This window comes from Papio anubis, chromosome 2, assembly GCF_008728515.1.
Source record: "Papio anubis isolate 15944 chromosome 2, Panubis1.0, whole genome shotgun sequence".
NCBI lineage: Eukaryota > Metazoa > Chordata > Mammalia > Primates > Cercopithecidae > Papio > Papio anubis.
The window spans coordinates 168,933,045-168,956,153 of record NC_044977.1 but is presented as its reverse complement, the minus strand read 5'-3'; positions in this window follow the sequence as shown (position 1 = coordinate 168,956,153).

Genomic DNA, 23,109 nt, shown 5'->3' with positions numbered 1-23,109 from the left:
TATTAGGAGTAATCCCATATTTTTTCAGTCCAATAATGGTGAGAATAGTTAACATTTACTGAGCACTTATTCTAGTCCAGATGTTTTCCAAGTGCTCTACCTCTGTTGATTCCTTCAGTGCTCACAGCACTCTTAGGAAGTTGGTCATTTCCTTTGGCCTTTGACTCTTTAAGTCCTCAGGTTAACAGTTTGCTCTTCAAGACCAACTTTAAAATCATTTTGTCAAGTCTCAAAATAAAATACCATTGGAGTTTAGATTCAGAAGCATATGTGTTAAACTGATAAATTTACTTTGGGGACAATGGCATCTCATGATATGATATGTTCTACCACTCAAGAACATCTATTAGTCTGTATCTTCCCCCCTCTTCTTTTAAAAAAAAAAAAAAAATAGGCTGTATTTCTTAGAGCAGTTTTAGGGTCATAGCAAATTGAGCTGAAGGTTTAGAGAGTTCTCATATACCCGTATCAATTGCTGGATCATATGATACAAATATGTTTAGTTTTGAAAGAAGCTACCAAACTGTCTTTCAAACTGGCTCCACTCTTTTGCATTCCCACCAGCAATGGATAAGAGTTCCTGTTGCTCCATATACTTGTCAGCATTTAGCGTTGTTAGAGTTGTGAATTTTGACCATTCTAAGAAGCCTGTAGTGGCATATCATCATTGTTTAAATTTGAAGTTTCTTATTGGCATATAATGTTAAACATTTTAAAATATGGTTATTAACATTCTCTTTTTAAACTTACTTTAAATATGGTTATATAGTTCTCTCCATGTGGTTTCTGCATATTTCATTGTAGATTTGGTGGCTGATTTTTTTTTCCATAGAAAATTGGAATATATTCATCATACCTTACAACTCTTGCCTTGCCTCCATCAAAAGGTAAAGTCAAATTCTCCTCTCCTTCAATCTGGGTGGGTTTGCAACTCACTTGCAACCGGAAGTGATTCTTCATGACTTCATAGGCTAGGCTTTGTATGACATAAAATACTTTCCCTTTCCATTCAAGGCTAGCCTATGAGGCAGGTTTTGCTTTTGTAAAGGTGGAATGCTTTCACTTAAGGCCTTCAGTTGCCGTGTAAGAAGCCTGATTGCAAATTGCCTTGAGGCTGCCATTTTCTGAGGAAGCCCTGCTGCTCCTATTACCTGCTGCTTCAGTTTCAGCCACTATCTGTCCTCAACTTCAAGGGAAGCCCTAAGTGTTTGAGCTGAGGCCTTTCTGAGTGCCTGGCCCTAAGATATTATGAGAGACAACCAAATGATCATTGTTTTTGTAAATCACTAAATATGGGGGTGATTTACTACATAACAATAGATAACTTGAGCAAATTTATTCCTAAAGTTTTAAGCTTTTCTATTGCTGTTGTAATAATTTTTAAAAAATTGTCTCTGTAATCATTCTCAACTTTTGTGACTTTGTCTCATGCAACTTGCACATTTGTATATCATACAGTATAATGCTACCTCTAAACTGTTTTACATTTGCCAAATTTAAGTTTTCATCTCTCAGCTAATGAACATACAACTTAGGCTATTTTAAATGCTAACCTGCCTCCTTAACAGCTGGTAGTTGAATTTTGCAGTCTGGATATTTTTGGGTCTATGTTTGTGGAAATACTTGACTACATGTTGCATTTTTTTCTTATCAATTTTAAAAAATGACTGGGAAAAGTGGAAAATGAAAATGCTAATACTAGTGATAAGAAGCACAGGTCTTCTAAAATTAGTTACAATTGAAGCAAAAATGAAAATATTCAGACTTGCCAAAAAACTCAAACCAGTCTCAACTGAGTACTCATTGCACATATGCAATTGTGTTTAATTGTAATGGAAATGAACAAAAGGGGGCATATATTAACTGTTGGAAAGATAGTACTAAATAATGTATCTAAACAGTGAGTTGTAAATGGGGATTCTATAATTATCTTATGACTTTGGACTTAGTAAAGCTATTATTCTCTTCAGCTCTATTACTAGGTTAAGTTTCATTGAAGATACTACCAAGTAAATATGTTTCTAAATTCCTTTGGAGAGAAGACACTTATCTAAGATAATAATACAATAATGAGAAAAAAATCTATGTATAAAATGGACCGATAGGCTGGGTGTGGTGGCTCACACCTGTAATTCCAGCACTTTGGGAGGCCAAGGTGGGCAGATCATGAGGTCAGGAGTTCAAGACCAGCCTGACCAATATGGTGAAACCCCATCTCTACTAAAAATACAAAATACAAAAATACAAAATACAAAAATTAGCCGAGTGTGATGGCACAGGCCTGTAATCCCAGCTACTCAGGAGGCTGAGGCAGGAGAATCGCTTGAACCCAGGAGGTGGAGGTTGCAGTGAGCCAAGATCGTGCCACTGCACTCCAGCCTGGGTGACAGAGTGAGACTCCAACTCAAAAAAAAAAAAAAAAAAAAAAAAAAGGACTGATAAATTTTGACCATGAGGTATCATACAGGTGCCATGACTTCTCTTTTAATTCCTGCTGTGAAAGAAAGAATTTAGGAGCCAGAGGAAAAGAACATGTTAGCTTTTAGGGGTTAGTGTGAAAATACACATAAGTGCTTCATTGTATTAGCCTTACTTCCTATCTCATTTACTAAAGAAATACCTTTATTTAATATGTTCGTAAAACTTTTTATGTTATATTCTATATTCTGTCTTCTCTTTATTATGTATATTCATTGTTTGGCTTTGGTAGTGTCTTTCAGAAACACATTATGCATAAAAGTTGAGATATCTGTGAAGGGAAGGTATTGATTTTGCATATTAATTTTGTAAAGAATTTCCATTAAGACACACCTTACTATTTAATGATTTTTAAATAGATTACTTTGGGGTTTCCAGATAGACTGTCATATCATCTGTAAATAATTACAATTTTATTTCTTCTATTTCAATATTTATATTTTTATTTTCAATTACTTCTTTAACTGTGTTGGCTAACACTTATAAAATAATGTTTACTGCCAGTGATGATAATAAGCATAATACTTCTCTTGCCCCTGATTTCAATTTTAGTTTTTCACATTACTTCTTAATTTGAAAGTTGTATTTTGTAAAACCTTATTAAGGAAGTGACCTTGGATTAAAAAATTGAGGAAATTGAGAAATGAAAGCTGAGTTTCAAAGTAAAATAATTGGAGATACATGTTTTACTAATTATTTGTTTGTTTCAGGTTTTCATACTTGACATTTAGAAATCCTTAGACATGTAACAAAGATTAGGGTAGCTGTTTCCACTTCATTTGACTGGTGAAGCCTTCTGAGTAGCATCACATTGTGTTAGAAGGCCACTAGCAGTTATCCATACTTAGAATGGCTGTAAAGATAAAGAAGGAAGAGAAGTATTCAGGTAGGTCAGAATAGGAAAGGAAGGTGAGTTGCTGTTTGTCCTTTCATTTTAGCCAGTGCCAAAGAGTTGATTGATAATTTAGACCCATGCCTATCCTGAAATAGACAAATTATGAATTCTTTTAAAATATCTCTGAAAATTTGTTAGAAGTAGTTACTGTTATACGCCTTGATAAAAAGCAATAAATGAAATTATGCTACTCATTTTCTATTTTTCTCTCTTTTTTTTTTGAGATGGAGTCTCGCACTATTGCCAGGCTGGAGTGCAGTGGCGTGGTCTCAGCTCATGGCAACCTCTGATTCCCTGGTTCAAGTGATTTTCCTGCCTCAGCCTCCCAAGTAGCTGGGATAACAGGCAAGCACCACCATGCCCAGCTAATTTTTGTAGTTTTAGTAAAGACAGGGTTTCACCATGTTGACCAGGATGGTCTTGATCTCCTGACCTCATGATCCGCCCACCTCAGCCTCCCAAAGTGCTGGGATTACAGGTGTGAGCCACTGCGCCCAGTCTCTGTTTTTCTCTTTAAGATAAGTCTGGGCCGGGTATGGTGGCTCATGTGTGTAATCCCAGCACTTTGGGAAGCTGAGGCACGCATGAGGTCAGGAGTTTCAGACCAGCGTGGGCAACATTGTGAGACCCCATCTCTACTAAAAATACAAAAATTAGCCAGGCATGGTGGCACATGCCTGTAATCCCAGGTACTTGGGTGGCCGAGGCATAAGAATTGTTTCAACCCAGGAGGTGGAGGCTGCCATGAGCCAAGATTGTATCATTGCACTCTAGCCTGGGTGACAGAGTGAGACTCTGTCTCAAAAAACAAACAAACAAACAAACAAAAAAACAACACCACAAAAAAAACCCCACATCTGTGGAGGCACAGTCCTAACGTCTGGGAAAGAAGAGTAAATGTGATCAGGATAGGACTGTTAGAGTAGGTAGCTAGGAAGACATGGGTAGGGCAGGAGAGTGCCCCCCAACCAAGAAATGTCAGGCAACAATCAAGTGATGGTCAGGCAGTTGTTAAACTGTCTCTCTGAAATAATAATTGATCACAACTGATGCCAGGGAAAGGCAGTCTCCCAATCAATAGAAAATACTGGAAGCTGGTGATCCACAGCTTCCTGATAAGATCTCAGGAGTTGGGGGAGTGGGCTCAAGCATGCGCACTGAGAGGCAAAATGGCAGTTTAACTGGTTTATGACCTTCCTCTAGGAACACTTGACGGGTAAGGGAACAACCCCTCAAATGAACCTGTGCACAACTTCAGTAAACACACTGCACATGTGGTCCCTCCCAAGTGCTGGCAGGCCACTGTGCATGTGGGCAGTGCTCCCCAAAGGAAGAAGCAGGGAAGAAGAGATGCAAACCTCCAGAAGCATGTCAACATGTAAAACCCCAAGTCAAAAGCCAAACAGTACTCTTGATCTCTCAAGTCACCTGCTTGGCCCTCTTCCAAGTGTACTTTAATTTCCTTTTGATCCTGCTCTAAAACTTTTTAATAAACTTTCATTCCTCTCTAAAACTTGCCTTGGCCTCTCACTCTGCCTTCTGCCCCTCAGATGAATTCTTTCCTCTGAGGAGGCAATAACTGAGTTGTTTCAGACCTGTATGGATTAGCTGCTGCTAACATACTTTGGTGCCACATGACTTGAAAACATCCCCTAGTGGTAAGACACCTCTACAACTCACCTTCTTCGGCTAGATGTGTTCAACCCCCATACATGGTTTTCTTCTCCCCTTTTTCTCTCCTGCATACTAGCCAACCCCCAGAATGATTCCTCTCAGCTGCAGTGGCTCTGTGTCCATGCACTGATCTGTCAGCTCACCCTGAAGGGTGGCTTGTTTGGGTGGGAAGGACCTTGTAGTCCACACTGAGTAAACCTCAGACACTAATGGCTCTTTTAGACAGGAGGCTTGTGAGAGTGGCAGGACTAAAGCTGAGATCCTGCAATGTCTGGGTTTTCCTCTGCTTTTTCTACTAAAATTGGCTCTTTTCCAAAAACCCACACCACCTACTCTCCTGTTTTCCCTGTGTGTACTCTGAAATGACCTTGTGCACCTGTCAGAGCATCAGCTTTGGGGGTAAGTCTGCATCTTTTCTATTTTCACTTTGAATGCCATGTGACTTCCTTTTTTGCCTTAAACATACACTCTCTGTTATTCTTGTGCCCACAGCTCTTGCTGTATTTTTGCAGGAGCAAAGAAACAGGCTCCTTTGCGAATGTCTATTGGTTCATTTCCGGGACAGATACAAATTGGAACCAGAACCCCTGTTCTGCGAGCTCCTCATGACTTACTATATACTTTCCATCCCTGTTATGCTCCAGGGCCAGGTTTTTTGGTGGTTTTTGAAATAGTTTGTCCACCTGCATAGGACCTTACTCGTGCCCTCTTTAAGGACCTTACCTACTCGCTTGTTTTGAGTTAGCACCCTTTTGGGAGGAGGGAAAATTTTTCCTTTGCCACTTTCCAGCCATTATCCCAGGCCCCAAGTCCTCTGGAGGTTTCTCCTTTATGTCAATAGGGTGAATAAATGTTACCCTCTCGAATCCAAGCGTGCTGTTTTTGTAAGTATGTGAAGGTTTTCCATGAATATCCCTCTCGCTTCCTCCCACTTCCTCCTATAGCAGAGGAATTGTCATTGTCTGCTTAGGCATTTGTTCTGTGTGTTAATCCAGGAGGACTAGTAACTCCAAATACAATTTTTTCTCCCTTCCTCTAAATACTTTCATGCTCTTCTCAGTGTACTTAAGGACCTTCAAGGTCATATTAGAAGGGAGGAAACTCTAGCGCTCTTATGGCACTTGGCTGAAAAACAGATTTCTTGTCTACTTAAAGAACATAGGAAATGGGAATCTGAGGAAAGAGGTAATTATTTGTTGCTGGAATGCTTTGAGTGAGAGTCACTATAAGGTCATGGAGACAAGGATATAGGCCAGCTCAAGGCCACAGGCACAAGAGACAAAAAGTGCCTACAGGGGGTGGGTATGGTGGCTCACACCTGTAATCCCAGCACTTTGGGAGGCCAAGGGGGCAGATCACTTGAGCTCAGGAGTTTGAGACCTGTCTGAGCAACATGGCAAAACCCCACCTCTACAAAAAATACAAAAAAGTAGCCAGGCTTGGTGGCATGTGTCTGTAGTCCCAGCTACTCAGGAGGCTGAGGTGGGAGGATTGCTTGAGCCTGGAAGGTGGGGGTTGCAGTGAACTGAGATCCCACCACTGCACTCCCACCTGTGTGGCAGAGTGAGATCTCAAAAAAAAAAAAAAAAAAGGTATCCATAGGACGGAGATAAGGCTGGTCTCAGGATATAAGCACAAAACAGATTACCATGAGAACAGAGATGAAGGCAAGGTTAGGGGTACCTGGTAAGGCCAGTTCATTCCAGAACCCCAAGGATATAGGGGGCCCCCTGTTTGCTCTGGTATTGTGTCTGTTCTTAAGTGGGTAATTGTGATGAGATGAGTCCCCAGTTAAGGGTACCTGGTAAGACTGGTTCATTCTGGAACTCTAAGGATAAATGGGGGATGCCCTGTTCAGGAAAGGATAACAGAGAAATAAGAAGGGATACCTTCTTTTCCTTTTTTTTTTGGCTCCTCTGTTCTCTCTTCACAGATAGGGAATCGGATCTTCATACCACAGGACATGCCCCTTGGATGCATCTTCAAAACTTGGAAAAGTTTGATACCTTCAAACCTTAAAATGACAAATTAGGTTTCATTTGTAATACTGTTTGGCTTTAAAATAAACAGGGAGAAAATTGCAAAATTCAGACTTAGAACCCAGTGCCCTTATGCAGGAGGTTCTGAGATTAGCCTCCTCAGTTTTTTATAACCAAGATCAGGACAAGGAGGATAGGGCTAAAGAGAAGGAGAAATGCAGGTACAAGAGACAGGCTCAACTATTAACTGCTTTACAAGGACTCCAGCCCGTTCCAGGTTGCCTTCAGAATACACTTTCTGGTAACTGCCATCCGTGTGAGAGGCCAGGCCACTGGAAGGTAGACTGTCCCAATGGGATAAACAGGAAAAAGTCCCACATAACTTGCCCCTTATGCCTCAAGCTCAACCGCTGGAAATGGGACTACCCTGAGGATCAAAGGACCCCCAAGATGGAATTTCAGTCCTGGTGGCCTTGAGCTGAAGGGTCTCTCTGCTCCAGGGGCTTCCAAATCAGACATCATCAACAAGACAACAAGACATTTTACTTGCTCTGGAGGCAGCAAGTAAAATGATAAATTTCCCATTTGGGTTGAAGAGCTGCCTACTCTGTGTTAATCTGCTCTGAGCAACTCATCTCCAAATCCTGTCAGGTAATGGGGGCAGATGGCACCCTCTCCTTCCAAAAGAAAAGATTCACACTCCTTTATATTACTTAAGGGACCAATGAGCATTGTTTCGCTTGTCCCTGGTAATGTCTAAGTACCCAACACCTTTTTGAATCAAAAATATGCTTTCCGAAATGGATGCCAGGTTAATATTTACCCAACCTCTAAGTTCATATTTCTCTCTAATAGCCTTATTTCTCCCAGAAAAGCTACCTAAATCTTTCACAAATTACTTAAACCTGGACAGTTTTACTTCAGGGGTTGAAATAGCCCACACTTATTTGGACAAGCCCTAGCAAAAATCTAAATGAGCAGTCTCTTGAGGGAAGATAACTTCTACTATATGCAGATAACCTTCTTATCTGTTCCCCCTTCACCAGACTTGCACAGCAACATGTTGTGCAAACCATAACTTCCTAACAGAATAAAAAAGACTTTTGTCTAAATGCAAAGATTATAAAGGTAAAAAGATACTTTTTGGTAAAGAAGGTTATCATGAAAAGAGGTTTTATATGAGAAAGAATCTTGTAAAGTAAACACTTGCCATAAAGTAAAATGACTGGTTGTTTAAAAAGAGGGATGTTTAGGACAAGCCAGAAAGTCCAAGTATGTCATAGATGGTCTGTGTAAGTCACAAAGAGATTCATGAAAGGGAATTTATTTAAAAAGTTGTACAATTTTATTAGGCCGCTAAATGCTTCATAAACTGCTACTATGACTCTTAACTGTACACCTTGCCTGATTTAAAGCAATTAAATTCTAGGTAAGGCCTAAAGACATCTGGAGTTAGCCATGGCCCCAGTTATAATGAAGAGAGTAAGAATCTTATTTCATTTGGACATCTCTACTTGTCTTAAAAACTGAAGGGTCTTCCATATTTGTGGCCAATCAGTTCACCACTGCCTCCCCACTAACTGGACTGGAACTTGTACCACAGGCTATGTATCTCTGGACATGTTCATAAACCCTGGCAATCTTTCTCTTCCAGTTTTAATCTATGGGCATTCCATCTTGCCCAAGGTGAAGAGAGCTATCCAATTAATACCCCTTCTCATAGGACTTGGCATTATAGCCAGTACAAGAACCAGAATTGTTGGAATCACAAAATCCTCCTTGACCTATAGCCAGCTCTCACAGAAAATAGCCAACAACCATGACACCGTGGTTAAAACCTTAAAAACTATGCAAAAACAAATTGACTCTTTAGCAGCCACAGTGTTCTAAAATTGCCAATGATTAGATATGTTAATGGAAACATAGGGAGTAATTTGTTTAGCCTTAGATGAAAAATGTTGCTTTAGGGTAAATCAATCAGGAAAAGCTCAAGACAACATCAGACAACTTGTAAAATGAGCCTCCCATTTAAGGGAACAAGCCTCTCAGGGTTAGTTAAATGGGGAAGGAACCTGGAAATTGTTCTCTGTATTCTTCCCTTTTTAGGTCCACTTGTTAGTCTCCTATGTTTTCTCCTTTTTGGTCCATGTCTTCTAAATCTAATAACTCAATTTGTTTCCTTTTGCCTTCAGGCAATCAAGTTCCAGATGATCCTCAGTAAGGCATACTGTCCTGTCAATATTGAAGAGTCACCCTTCTACATAGGTCCTAGACTGCCCATCAGAGGGACATGACAGAGGCAAAACTATTCCCTTGTCTCTCTTAGACCTAGTGGAATAACACTTTCACCAACCCATGGAGCCACCCTGCCCTGACAGTTAGCAAGAGGCCAAGACCCATAGAACAATCACCACCACCCCTCTGTCAGTAGGAAGCAATTGTAGAAGACTGATCTTCATCCATTTTCCCAAAAAATTGGGCTGTTGGACTCTTGAGTGGGGCAATGTTAGAGTAGGTAGTCAGACATAAGCAGAACAGGAGAAGGTCCCATCCCCCACCCCACCAGGACTATCAGGCAACCATCAGGTGATGGTGATGGTCAGGCAGTTGTTGAACTAGCTCTCTAAAGTAATAATTGGTTGCAGCTGGTGCCAGGGAACGGCAGTCTCCCAATACATTAAAAACCACCTGAAGCTGATGATCAGTAGCTTTCTGATAAGATCTCAGGAATTGGGCTAGTGGGCTCAAGCATGCACACTAAGGGGCAAAATTGTGGAGTTTAACTGATATATGACCTTCCTCTAGGAATACTAGACTGGTAAGGAGAAAATGCCTCAAATTATTATATGAACAACTTCAGTAAACACACTGCACAACTTCAGTAAATACACTTGGGCCCTTCTCAAGTGTTGGCAGGCCATCAAGCACGTGGGAAGCCTTGCCCCAAGGGAAGAATCAGTAGTGAAGAGACTCAAAACCCCAGATGCATACCAATGTATAAAACCCCAGGTCAAAGATCAAACTGTGCACTTGAGTCTCTCAGGTCACCTGGTTGGTTCTCTTTCAAGTACACTTTACTTCCTTTTGTTCCTGCTCTAAAGCTTTTTAAATAAACTTCACCCCTGCTCTAAAACTTGCCTTGGTCTCTCACTCCACCTTATGCCCCTCAGATGAAGTTTTTCCTCTGAGGAGGCAAGAATCAATTTGCTGCAGAGCCTTATGGATTCGCAGCTGCTAAAAGGACAGTTTATCTAAGCTCTTGGTAATTATGTGGTAGGAGGTCTGAGATCCAAAGATTCTGTAATAGTGAACTAAGTACTCGACATAAACTTTCAGTAATAATTTAGCATCTTTTGATTATGAGTTTAAAATTGTATAGAGACTAATAAAGAAGCATTATTGAATAGACTAAATGTTTAACAACATAAATTCCAGGGAGGTTATGTTTTTCCCGGAACTACTTCTAATGAGGATATGTTTGAAAATCTGAGGATAAGTATGCAAATAGATGTGTTCGCATTGTCAAGTGTGCATAATGCTAATACCAGGGTGTTATCTTTATCTGTAAAATTAATTGTTTGCAAATGCTAAGCCTATTAACTAAGGCTTATTTATCTCAAATAATAGTTATTTAAAACAATGATGCAAAATTGGCAAACAAATGAAAGATGTAAAGGGCTATTTCTTCCTTGAATGAAAATGACTGGCTTTACCAGGTGGAAAGTTAAACATTTTTTTAAGAAAACAATTTTATATAATTTTGAAAGCAAATTTTTACAAGCAAAACAGATATTAGAATGAAGGTCTTGGCAACTGATTTAAAAACTAAAAGAAGGAAGCAATAGAAAGGCCTTATCATGAAAACTAGTTTTAAAATTTAATTTTACATAGGTTTTTAATGAAAGTTATGGAGAGTGAAATATATAATTTAACAACATGAAGCAAAAGTCAATAATCGACTTTGAAACGCACCAGTTTTTCTAAAAAAGCCCAGGAGATTCCAGTCAATCTGAGTCAGCAACAAGGAAGTCGCCTCTGTTTTAATCGTACAAGGAAGTAATGTTGAAATGACTGATCTGCTTTTTTTCTGTTTCTGCTTTCTTCAGCTCTTTTCTGCCTATACAGCCAACCTCCTCTGCTCAGCTCAATGGAATAATCACTCTGTAAAACAGAACGAGGTGTTGCTCCATTCTAGAATCACAAATAAAATCCAACTAGATCTTTAAGCTAAATTTGTTGTAATTTTGTCTTTTGACATACATATAACAAATGAAAAAGCATAGTGCTTATTGTCAACAGACTTGGATTTAAGTTCTGAATCTGCCACTAATAAGCTTTCTGACTGGGAAGTTTAATTCACCTGTTTCAACATAAAATGGATCACATCAGTAGTACCTACATTATCAAAGTTTATATAATTTATGGAAAATGTTTAGCAGAGTACACAGTACATAGTACAGTTTTTATTAAAATACAGTGATGCCTACAGCAATGAATGAAAGCCATGCCCTACTTTAAGTGAGGGTCTTGAGGAACTTACATTTCTCTGAAGGAGGTGAGGCAGATACAGAAGTTATCACTGAATCTATTCCCTATTGCTGTGCAGTAAAGGCCAACACCAACACAAATGTGTGCAGTAAGAGAAAGAAAAGCATTATTGCAGGATGCCAAGCAAGGACAGCAGGCAGCTAATGCTGAAGACCTGAACACCCTGATAAGCTTACAAGCAAGGCTTTTTAAAGGCAAGGGTGAGGGGATTGATAAAAAGGTGAGGGGAATTTCTGGGACTTCCTTATCCAGTTTTTGGTTCTAGTCTGTCTAAGGTCTACATGAAAGCAGTCAGTGTTTTGCATCTGGTGGGGGTCCTTGTTTTTCTGATAAATAACTCAAAGACATATGTCAAGTTGATATCTTTAGTTTCTATAGAAAACAAAATATCTTGTGACTGTTATGTTAGTTGAGTGATTATTGATTAAGCTATTGTTATCTTCTTGTTTAGCGGGTTGTTCATTTACTTCTTTAATTACTGGTTGCAGGGCTAGCTAGGAGAATTTCCTTTGAAAGAACTATTTTTTTTTCCTTATCTCCATGCAGTGGTGAGAGGAGGGAAGGGAGGAACCTAGTAGGTCCAAAAAGGTCCTTGCTCCATCTCAAAAAAATTATAACTTTTTTCTAATATTTAATAGATTTCAGTGACATTCACAAGTATCAAGCCTCCAAGACTTTGGTTTTAGTGTGCCAATAATTTGTACAAGTGGAAAAGGCTGGATGTACTTTCATGATACTGTACATTTACAATGGTTTGTATGACAAAATCTTTGACTATGTCCATTGGTACATTGACAATACTGAGGTTTGGAAGTGAATACTTCCAAATCTTACTTGTATAAAATGATACTCTGTACAAATGCACAAATGCATGTGATGTTCAACAAAGAGTTTGGGGGCTTAGTGAAAGGTGAAACTAAAAAGGAAAGAAAAGTGAGAGACAGTATAGGGTGGTGGAGAAAAATCACTGAGCCCAAAGCCTGAAGACCATGAATGAGCCAAGGAAATTCACTGCCATCTTTTCTATAGTGTCTGTGTTCTGAGTTCTAGACAACTGACTTATAAATATAGTTGGAAGGCAAAACTTATTTGCATATTGGAGAAAGCTGGTACGAGAATTATGATAGAATTTTAGGAGTAACCCAACCACTCCAGAAAAACTTCAGGTTTCTGACTGGAATTTTAAAAGTGCGCCAGTGCTTTTCTAGTTTTGAGGAGAATAAAAAGAAGCAAGAACGCAGTGTCTATAGCCACAAAGAAAACTCTTCTGAGTAAACTGCTTTATTAAGATAATTTTAGCTCACAAAGGCATATAAACCAGATCACAGTCCAGCATTTCCTCCCAAAAAAAAGAAAACATTCTCCACAATTCCTCTTAGCACATCAGACTTGTTCTTTGGTGCTTTCTGAAATATGAGCAAATATTGCTGTACTCCAGCCATGCTAAATTTATTGTGGTTTCTCAACCATGCCATGCTGTTTCTGATTTTCCTGCCCTACTACATGAATCCTCTCTGCCTAGAGAATACTTTCCTATTATATCCACTCCTGCAATTTGTCCATTTTCCTTTGCTCAGCCTTCAAGATGCACTTGAAAGATTATCTCCCCTAATTCTAAGAAGCGACTTGGGGAACCAACACATACTTTGTTTTGATTCATCTTTGTATCCAATATTTACTGAGTGCTTCCTGTATATAAGGCCCTATACTAGGAATCGTGGAGGAATGATAAAATTACAAAGCAAAAGCCTTCACTTGCTGCCTCTTTTTTTGCTTCAGGTATAAAATGGACTATACCATAAGAACAAATAACTATGACATTGTGCTACAATCTGCAGTAGGAAGACAGATCACAGTCCAGAAGACAGATAACAGTGAGAAAGAAAAAGAAAGACAGAAAAACATTCAGAAATCATAGGCTTTCTTTTTCAGGTATGTCTTTGTCTTTTCTTCTAGGCTACCAGAGTATTTGAGCCATTAGTATGATTTTTTAAAGAACATGAACAATAACTTCCATTTATTTAGTACTTTCTACGTATAAGTTGATTTACATGTATTATCTTTTAAAATCATCATAAAAAACTCATTGAGGTAAGTACCTCCCTATTATTGCCTCATATTACAGAATGAGAAAACTGAGATTTAGTTAGGTAACACCAGATATTACATGGTAAGTAAATGTTAGAGCCAGAATTTGGACCAAAGTCTGTCTAACATCAAAACCCACATGATTTTCTTATTACAGGAAGTTGACCTTTATGAACAGAGTATATTGCAGCTTTCCCTAAAGACATTATTATATTTATTATTGTTATTATATTATACTTTAAGTTCTGGGGTACATGTGCAGAACGTGCAGGTTTGTTACATAAGTGTACATGTGCCATGGTGGTTTGTTGCACCCATCAACCTGTCTCATCTACATTAGGTATTTCTCCTAATGCTATCCCTCTCCTAGCCCCCCACCCTCTACAGGTCCCAGTATGTAATGTTTCCCTCCCTGTGTCCATGTGTACTCATGGTTCAACTCCCACTTATGAGTGAGAACATGTAGTGTTTGGTTTTCTGTTCCTGTGTTAGTTTGCTGAGAGTGATGGCTTCCAGCTGCAACCATGTCTCTGCTAAGGACATGAGCTCATCCTTTTTTATGGCTGCATAGTATTCCATGGTATGTATGTGCCACATATTCTTTATCCAGTTTATCATTGATGGGTATTTGTGTTGGTTTTAAGTCTTTGTTATTGTGAACAATGCTGCAATAAACATACATGTGCATGTGTCTTTATAGTAGAATGATTTACAATCCTTTGGGTATATACCCAGTAATGGGATTGCTGGGTCAAATGGTATTTCTAGTTCTGGATCCTTGAGGAATCACCACACTGTCTTCCACAATGGTTGAACTAATTTACACTCCCACCAACAGTGTAACAGATTTCCTATTTCTTCTCCACATCCTCGCCAGCATCTGTTGTTTCCTGACTTTGTAATGATTGCCATTCTAACTGGTGTGAGACGGTATCTGATTGTGGTTTTGTTTTACATTTCTCTAAAGACCAGTGATGATGAGCTTTTTTCATATATTTGTTGGGCACATAAATGTCTTCTTTTGAGAAGTGTCTGTTTATATCCTTCGCCCACTTTTTGATGGTTTTTTTTTTTTTTTATAAATTCGTTTGAATTATTTGTAGATTCTTAATATCAGCCCTTTGTCAGATGGATAGATTGCAAAAATTTTCTCACACTCTGTAGGCTGCCTGTTCACTCTGATGATAGTTTCTTTTGCTGTGAAGAAGTTCTTTAGTTTAATTAGATCCCATTTGTCTATTTTGGCTTTAGTTGCCATTGCTTTGGTCTTTTAGCCATGAAGTGTTTGCCCATGCCTATGTCCTGAATGGTATTGCCTAGGTTTTCTTCTAGGGTTTTTATGGTTTTAGGTCTTACATTTAAGTCTTTAATCCATCTTGAGTTAAGTTTTGTATAAGGTGTAAGGAAGGGGTCCAGTTTTAGTTTTCTGCACATGGCTAGTCAGTTTTCCAAACACCATTTATTAAATAGGGAATCTTTTCCCCATTGCTTGCTTTCATCAGGTTTGTCAAAGATCAGATGGTTGTAGATGTGTGATGTTATTTCTGAGGCACCTGTTCTGTTCCATTGGTCTATGTATCTGTTTTGGTACCAGTACCATGCTGTTCTGATTTTGTTCTTAGGATTGTCTTGGCTATGTGGGCCCTTTTTTGGTTTCATATGAAATTTAAAGTAGTTTCTTTTCTAATTCTGTGAAGAAAGTGAATGGTAGCTTGATGGGGATAGCATTGAATCTATAAATTACTTTGGGCAGTATGGCCATTTTCACAATATTGATTCTCCTTATCCATGAGCATGGAATGTTTTTCCATTTCTCTATGTACTCTCTTATTTCCTTGAGCAGTGTTTTCTAGTTCTCCTTGAAGAGGTCCTTCACATCCCTTGTAAGTTGTATTCCTAGGTATTTAATTCTCTTTGTAGCAATTGTGAATGGGAGTTCACTCATGATTTGGCTCTCTCTTTCTCTGTTATTGGTGTATAAGAATGCTTGTGACTTTTGCACATTGATTTTGTATCCTGATACTTTGTTGAAGTTGCTTATCAGCTTAAGGAGATTTTGGGCTGAGACGATGGGGTTTTCTAAATATATAATCATGTCCTCTGGTAACAAGAGACAATTTGACTTCCTCTCTTCCTATTTGAATACCCTTTATTTATTTCCTTGCCTGATTGCCCTGGCCAGAACTTCCAACACTATGTTGAATAGGAGTGATGAGAGAGGTCTTCCCTGTCTTGTGACAGTTTTCAAAGGGAATACTTCCAGTTTTTGCCCATTCAGTATGATATTGGCTGTGGGTTTGTCATAAATAGCTCTTATTATTTTGAGATATGTTTCATCAATGTCTAGTTTATTGAGAGTTTTTAGGATGAAGGCTGTTAAATTTTGTCGAAGGGCTTTTCTGCATCCATTGAAATAATCATGAGTTTTTGCCATTGATTCTGTTCATGTGATGGAATATGTTTATTGATGTGCATGTGTTGAACCAGTCTTGCATCCCAAGGATGAAACCAACTTGATCGTTGTGGGTAAGCTTTTTGATGTGCTGCTGAATTCGATTTGCCAGTATTTTATTCAGGATTTTTGCATCGATATTCATCAGGAATATTAGCCTGAAATTTTCTTTTTTTGTTGTGTCTCTTCCAGGTTTTGGTATCAGGATGATGCTGGCCTCATAAAATGAGTTAGGGAGGATTCCCTCTTTTTCTATTGTTTGGAATAATTTCAGAAGGAATGGTCGCAACCCCTGTTTGTACCTCTGGTAGAATTTGGCTGTGAATCCATCTAGTCCTGGACTTTTTTTGGTTGGTAGGCTCAATTGTTACTGCCTCAATTTCAGAACTTGTTATTGGTCTAATCAGGGATTTGACTTCTTCCTGGTTTAGACTTAGGAGGGTGTATTTGTCCAGGATTTTATCAATTTCTTCTAGATTTTCTAGTTTATTTGCATAGAGATGTTTATAGTATTCCCCGATGGTAGTTTGTATTTATTTCTGTGGGATCAGCAGTGATATCCCCTTTATCATTTTTCATTGTGTCTATTTGATTCTTCTCTCTTTTCTTCTTTATTAGTCTGGCTAGTGGTCTATGTATTTTGTTCATCTTTTCAAAAAACCAGCTTCTGGATTCATTGATTTTTTGAAGGGTTTTTCATGTCTCTATCTCCTTCAGTTCTCGTCTGATCTTAGTTATTTCTTGTCTTCTGCTAGCTTTTGAATTTGTTTGCTCTTTCTTCTCTAGTTCTTTTAATTGTGATGTTAGGGTGTTGATTTTAGATCTTTCCTGCTTTCTCTTGTGGGCATTTAGTGCTATAATATTTCCTCCAAACACTGATTTAGCTGTTTTCCAGAGATTCTGATATGTTGTGTCTTTGTTCTCATTGGTTTCAAAGAATATTTTTATTTCTGCCTTCATTTCGTTATTTACACAGTAGTCTTTCGGGAGCAGGTTGTTCAGTTTCCATGTAGTTGTGAGGTTTTGAGTAAATTTCTAAATCCTAAGATCTAATTTGATTGCACTGTGGTCTGAGAGACTGTTATGATTTTTGTTCTTTTGCATTTGCTGAGGAGTGTTTTACTTCCAATGATGTGGTCAATTTTAGAATAAGTGTGATGTGGCACTGAGAAGAATGTATATTCTGTTGATTGCGGGGGGAGAGTTCTGTAGATGTCTGTTAGGTCTTCTTGGTCCAGCGCTGAGTTGACATCCTCAATATCCTTGTTAATTTTCTGTCTCATTAATGTATCTAATATTGACACTGGGGTGTTAAATCTTCCACTATTACTGTGTGGGAGTCTAAGTCTCTTTGTAGGTCTCTGAGAACTTGAGTTATGAATCTGCGTGCTCTTGTATTGGGTGCATGTTTATTTAGGATAGTTAGCTCTTCTTGTTGCATTGATCCTTTTACCATTATGTAATGCCCTTCTTTGTCTCTTTTGATCTTTGTTAGTTTAAAGTCTGTTTTATCAGATACTAGGATTGTAACCCCTGATTTTTTTTTCTTTCCATTTTCTTGGTATATATTCCTCTATCCCTTTATTTTTAGCCTATGTGTGTCTTTGCACAGGAGATGGGTCTCCTGAATATAGCACACTGATGGGTCTTGACTCTTTATCCAATTTGCCAGTCAGTGTTTTTTAATTGGACCATTTAGTCCATTTACATTTAAGGTAAATATTGTTTTGCATGAATTTGTTCCTGTCATTATGATGCTAGCTGGTTATTTTGCCTATTAGTTTATGCAGTTTCTTCATAGTGTCTATGGTCTTTACAATTTGGTGTGTTTTTGCAGTGGCTGGTACCAGTTGTTCCTTTCCATGTTTAGTGCTTCCTTCAGGAGCTCTTGTAAGGCAGGCCTGGTAGTGAGAAAATCTCTCAGTATTTGCTTTTATGTAAAGGATTTTATTTCTCCTTCACGTATAAAGCTTAGTTTGGCTGGATATGAAATTCTTGGTTGAAAATTCTTTTCTTTAAGAACGTTGACTATTGGCCCCACTCTCTTCTGGCTTGTAGGGTTTCTGCAGAGAGCTCTGCTGTTAGTCTGATAAGCTTCCCTTTGTGGGTAACCCAACCTTTCTCTCTGGCTGCCCTTAACATTTTTTCCTTCATTTCAACCTTGGTGAATCTGACGATTATGTGTCTTGGGGTTGCTCTTCTTAAGGAGTATCTTTGTGGTGTTCTCTGTATTTCCTGAATTTGAATGTTGGCCTGTCTTGCTAGATTGGGGAAGTTCTCCTAGATAATATCCTGAAGAGTGTTTTCCAACTTGGTTCCATTCTCCCAATCACTTTCAGGTACACCAATCAAAATTAGGTTTGGTCTTTTTACATAGTCCGTATTTCTTGGAGACTTTGTTCAGTCCTTTTCATTCTTTTTTCTGTAATCTTGTCTCCGTGCTTTGTTTCATTAAGTTGATCCTCGGTCTCTGATATCCTTTTTTCTGCTTGATCCCTTCACCTATTGATACTTGTATATGCTTCACGAAGTTCTCATGCTGTGTTTTTCAGCTGGATCAGGTCATTTATGTTCTTCTCTAAACTGGTTATTCTAGTTAGCAGTTCCTGTAACCTTTTGTCAAGGTTCTCAACTTTCTTGCATTGGGTTAGAACGTGCTTCGTTAGCTTGGAGGAGTTTGTTATTACTCACCTTCTGAAGCCTACTTCTGTCAATTCGTCAAACTCATTCTCCATCCAGTTTTGTTCCCTTGCTAGCAAGGAGTTGTGATCCTTTGGAGGAGAAGAGGCATTCTGGTTTTTGGAATTTTCAACGTTTTTGGGCTGGTTTCTCCCTATCTTCATGGATTTATCTACCGTTGTTCTTTGATATTGGTGACCTTCAAATGGGATTTCTGAGTGGATATCCTTTTTGTTGATATTGATGCTATTCCTTTCTGTTTGTTATTTTTCCCTCTAACAGTCAGGCCTTTCTGCTGCAGGTTTGCAGGAGTTTCCTGTGGTTTGCTGGAAGTCCACTCCAGATCCTGTTTGCCTGGGTATCACCAGTGGAGGCTACAAAACAGCAAAGATTGCTGCCTGTTCCTTCCTCTGGAAGCTTCATCCCAGAGGGGCACATTATTTTATGATGGAATCTGAAATATTTCTTTGCTTGAAATATGGGGCAAACAATCTGACTAAGTCTAGTTGGATGAGTTTCATTTTCCCAATAGTCAGGCACATTTTCTAATTATGCCTTGTATTTGCCAGATTTTAAGACTAGACAGGATTTCACACAAATGGCAAGGCTATACTTTATTACAAGCTCATGTTCTAGGGTACATCTTTATGTAGTTTGCTGAAACCAAGTGGCATGCTTAAATAATTTTATTCCCCCTGATTCTTTTGTAAGTAAAGAGTTGCAATACAATGTGTCTGCTTAAAGTAAGATGTTGGCATTAGAATAGAGTCAATTCCACTGAGACAGTATCCCTTTAAGCAAATATCTATAGGGTGTTGCCAGCACAAAAATCCATTTTACAGTATTTTCTAAACCTTGAAAGACATCCTTTTGATTATAAGCATTATGTAAGCTGATTTGAGATGGTCATGCCTTTCCATTAGGCAAATGATCATTTTTTTAATTCAACTTCAAGGAAAAAAATCAATCAGGGAATACACTGGAAAATTCTGTTTAAATATTTTCAAGAGCCGGGGGTTGGAGAGACTTTAAATATCATTCTAATGATAATTAGAATGCAGGGTTCCCTGAATTTTTTATAGAAACGTAATCTTAATATTTCTTTCTTTTCTTTTCCTTTTTTTTTTTTTTTTTGGTTTGAGGTGTTATAATAAATGGCAATGCATTGTTAATTTTGAATCACAATGGGTATAACCAGTCTATATTTCCCAATATTTTATTATGGCTACTACTGCCCATTTTTTTTCCATAGCTGTGACCCTGGGGTTCCCTGTTAACCCAGGAGAAGGCAGAGCCATTTGACCAGAAGTATCTCAGCATATTTTCTTGGTATGTGATGAGCAATGTGGTCTGGGCCAACGCAATTTCCTATCTCTACCTGACTGACACGTTTAATGAAACCCCAGACCTGCCACCAATTTCCATTCTACTCTGTCTTCACATTATTCTACGGGACAGATGGTGTCTTTTTCTGATGCTGTTTAATCCAGGCACCATGGCTACACTCGGCACCACATTGCACATATTGAATATCCTAACCTGTTAGATTTTTACAAACCACTTCAGGGAACTGGATATTCTTCACTTTCTCAGTTATTTCTTGGCCTACTGGGTCATATGACTAATCCCAAGTAAATGTGTTCCCAGAGCCTAAGAGTACTGTTCTAACCCAATTAGTCAGGAAAACAAAACAACAGTAGCAACAAAGAAAAAAAAATACACGATTGAGCTCTCATGTATGTTTCCTTCATTTATTTATTTAACTGATTTTTATTGACAGTGTGATGTGTTTCAGGAACTGTTTTAGGTAATCAGGATACATCCATGATAGAAATTCTTTCCTCATGAGCTTCCATTCTAAGAGAGGGTGGGGGGTCGATTTGAGAGCAAAAAATCATAAGTGTCATAATTTACAAAATAGAGGAATCAAGACAAGAGAGTGTTAGGTAAGTTGCCATGAAAAACATTTATGTTTCTTAAGGATGACATCTCACTATGTTGCCCCAGTTGGACTCAGAGTCCTGGGCTCAAGCAATCCCCCCACCTCAGCATCCCAAGTAACTAGGAACAAGTGTACACAATTGTGCCTGGCTAGAGTTGTATTGTAAACAGATGGTAAGGGTAGGTTTCACCAGGAAGGCAAGGACTGCTCAGTGATTCCAAGTAGATGGAGAAAGAGGCCACATGAACATTTGAGGCAAGAGCAGCAGGTAGAGCCAGCTCCTAGCAACTGAATCAGGGACATGCCTTGAATGTTTGAAGAACAGGATGCAGATGAGGGTGGTTGTAGCAAAGTGAGCAAAGGGGAACAAGTAGGAGGTGAACCATGAGAGATATAGAAGGTAAGAGCAAGTGGGGCCTTGTCATCATGGTCAGGGCTGCGTTCAGCCTTTATGCTAAGTGAAATAGGATTCACCGCAGGGTTCTGGCAGAAGAGTAACAAGATCTGGTGCCCATTTAAAAATAGATGCTTTCATTACTGATTGAAGAAGTGACTTGAAACAGGAACACCATTTGCCAGCTATTGTAGTAATCCAGGTGAGAGATGATGGAGGGTTTCAGGAGGTGGCTACCCATGGAAGTGGTTGGATTCTGGGTTCATTCTGGAAGTAGAGGAAGCAGGAATTACTGACAGGTTGAATGGGAATTGTGAGAGAACAATTCCCAAAGGTTAAGAATGACTTAACCTTTTTGAGTTTCAGTAGTAGTGACACCCTTCTTTATTTCACAATGTTATTGTGACAAATAAGTATACATATATAACTTTTGGTAAAATCAAATTTATAATTTTATTGTAGAGGTAGAATCTTTGGATTTCTAAGTCACATTTTAGCGTTTAAAAGTAGACAGAGCATAGAAAATTTTCAGCTAACTGGAATACTCACAGTGGCAATAGATTCTACATTTGACTTTTTTTTAAAAAATTTATTTATTATTATTATACTTTAAGTTCTAGGGTACATGTGCATAACGTGCAGGTTTGTTACATATGTATACTTGTGCCATGTTGGTGTGCTGCACCCATCAACTCGTCAGCACCCATCAACTCGTCATTTACATCAGGTATAACTCCCAATGCAATCCCTCCCCCCTCCCCCCTCCCCATGATAGGCCCCGGTGTGTGATGTTCCCTTTCCCGAGTCCAAGTGATCTCATTGTTCAGTTCCCACCTATGAGTGAGAACATGCTGTGTTTGGTTTTCTGTTCTTGTGATAGTTTGCTAAGAATGATGGTTTCCAGCTGTTTGAAATAGAAAATAAACTGAGGCCAGAGGTTTAGTTTCTAGAAAGTAGGTTCCAGAAGAAGAGTTGGGATTGTTTTTATGTCTGAGAAATAAAGTGATGATAACTGACATTCACAGTGGTGACTACAAATACATGTTCACTCAAAGGAGCTATAGATAATAAACCAGCACCTGAATGGGGTTTGTTTTCAAACCTGAGACCATCAGACATTTAATAAAACTGAACACCCCCTGACTCAGACGTTCCAGTCGTTGAGGTCTTGCAGGCAGATTTTACTCAAAGAAATTGATTAATTCCTAACAGTCCACAAAAGACAGTGAAATGTGGCCACAAATCTTTTCTTACTATCCTAGTGGTTGCAAATATTTTTAGGTAATTCATCTTGGGAATTTTCTTAAAGAAGGAAACAATAACAATTTGGCATTTAGTTATTTTATTATTAACATTCTTTTTTTTTACACGTTTAGTGGAACAATTCTGACTTTTTCAAGGATTCCCTTTAACATACTGTCCAAGGACTATTGACAATGATAGATACTTCGGTGGCCATATCATGCTGTCTCTTGTTGGCATTAAATTTTATTTTACACATAAAACAAATTCACAGGTAACATAAGATGCATAGTTATGCTCCAAAAATGACTGTTGATTTTGTAAATTCTTAATATGTTTTTTTCAATGTAGGCAAAAAAATTCTCAATGCAGCAAATGGTATGAGGTTCAATAATGTACACAGAGCAAGTCAACAGGTAACAAGGTAACTATGAAGCTTTGGCTTCTCTTGGTGTTATGATGTTTAATGGTACCTATGGTACCTTAGAGACACCACTGATGGGCACTTTATCTCATGTACAAAAGGAATTATCAAGACCTCACCTGCCTCAAAGCAGGAGCCTAGATTTTCCCAGTGGACCCTCTAATTCTATGTTGAGGATTTTCTTCAGAGTTGACGGCTGTGATCGATATTTTCTTTTTCTATGACACAGCACGATTATTGATGACTCTGGCCATGATAAATAGAAGTGTCCCATCTGCTGTTAGGTACCATTTTTATTTTACATCCCATCATCA